Raw genomic sequence first — 1,848 nt, 5'->3', positions numbered from 1 at the left:
GAATCACCATTGCTTCTACACAAATGTGGGAACAAAGACCTGGAGAGATTAAAGTGGTTTTGTTAGGACAGGCTTATTAATAGTGAAACAGAAGATCAGAATTCCATTTCTCTAACAAAAAATATTTCTCTCTTTGTTGCATTTTTATAATTCCCTCTTTCTCTTTTTGTTATATTTCTATAATCACCTTGGGGGCAAGGTAGAGGGGAATAAAATATCACTAGCAATGGGTGATTAATGATAAGAATTGACCCAAATCGAGAAAAGGAAAGCCATACATAGATGAATAAAAAATTACAAAATAACTATGGGGCGCCTGGGTGGCGCAGTCGGTTAAGCGTCCGACTTCAGCCAGGTCACGATCTCGCGGTCCGTGAGTTCGAGTCCCGCGTCAGGCTCTGGGCTGATGGCTCAGAGCCTGGAGCCTGTTTCCGATTCTGTGTCTCCCTCTCTCTGCCCCTCCCCCGTTCATGCTCTGTCTCTCTCTGTCCCAAAAATAAATAAACGTTGAAAAAAAAATTAAAAAAAATTACAAAATAACTATTGTATCCTGTAATTCAAATTCCCTTCACGTTATCTAGAAGTCAATTCACCTGGTGTCAGAATCTGGAGAGAGGTTGGATGGGGCTTCCTTCTACTGTTATAGAAGTAGTCTAAAATATATACTAGTAGTTGGCATTTCTTGTGAAATAAATAAAGTTTTTTGCTTGAAAGTAAGGGAAAGCCAACTGAAAAAATGCCTGAAACAAAGGAAAAATCAACGGCTCATATATTTAATAAATAGGTTTGAGGCATAAGGATTTAAAAGTTGTGGTCAGGAATTTATCTTTGTACGATTCTTGGCTCTGCCTTCCTGTGTCGGCTTAATTTCCAAAGACTTTTAAAATCTTATTTATTTATTTATATAAGCAGCATCAGGTTTGTATCTTAAAATCTTAGACACTCTAGGGGAATGAAGGTCTTTTTTCACAATAGTAAGAGTGATGCACATTTTCTGACTGGAACTACTAAGATCACATGCTCATCTCTGGACCAATCTGCTGAAGACTGGAATGCTCAGATTAGCCTAAATTCCTAATACATTTCTTAACCCCAGAGATGGAGTCAGTTCTATTGAACTACGTAAATTGAGGGAAGGGTAGGAATATTTCCCATAGAGGAATATTGAGACACTATCAGCGAAAGAAGGAAGGAATGCTGGGAAGATAGATCAACATGTATCTATTGTCCACAGAGGAAGTTATAATCTGAGTAGAGAATGAGGTCAGGGGAAAATTAATCCCATAAACACCAAGACTTTCTTTGCTATCTCTGATTTAACTATCTCTTCTGAATTGGAGATAGGATCCTAAAGGTTCCGATTTCTCCCAAAATCTGTTTCAGAATTTTCCTGAAAATTTTCTCCTATCACATGCCTTTTGTGTTAAGAATTTGTGTGTCATCCTCGTGCAGGGCCCATGCTAATCTTCTCTGTATCATTCCAATTTTAGTATATGTGCTGCTGAACGAGCACATACATCACTTTTGTTATTAAAACTATCTTTTTTCAAAGCATGAGTCTTCAAGTTACATTTTTTAAAAAATGAAATTATTATTCAATTTTATCTTTTCTACTTTGTTTAACCATGTACATCAAGGCAATATGAACCCATTGTGAATATACTTACTTTATTCTAGCAAAGTTACTGCGTAGGTAAGTTTGGGAGGCTAGACTGGAAATGTAACTACTTTTTATAAGTATTTTTTTAATGGAAAAATGAATTTCATGTTCCACACAACTAATTAACAAATGAACCAGTGGAATACAATTCATTTGCAAGCACACACTGCTAAGAAATCTAGGGGATG

General features: G+C 36.5%; 1 non-coding gene across 1 annotated transcript; it reads right to left on the bottom strand.

Moving 5' to 3' along the window:
• Window positions 1-1,407: 1,407 nt before the first annotated feature.
• LOC112853071 (U6 spliceosomal RNA) lies at window positions 1,408-1,513 on the bottom strand. Its single transcript, XR_003222879.1, has one exon. It is a non-coding gene; the product is annotated as a U6 spliceosomal RNA (small nuclear RNA).
• Window positions 1,514-1,848: the final 335 nt, after the last annotated feature.

The sequence above is a fragment of the Puma concolor genome, chromosome A2 (assembly GCF_028749965.1).
Source record: "Puma concolor isolate L17-30 chromosome A2, mPumCon1.1.hap2, whole genome shotgun sequence".
Lineage (NCBI taxonomy): Eukaryota > Metazoa > Chordata > Mammalia > Carnivora > Felidae > Puma > Puma concolor.
The sequence above is the reverse complement of the archived record's forward strand: the minus strand, read 5'-3'. Positions and strand labels throughout refer to the sequence as shown.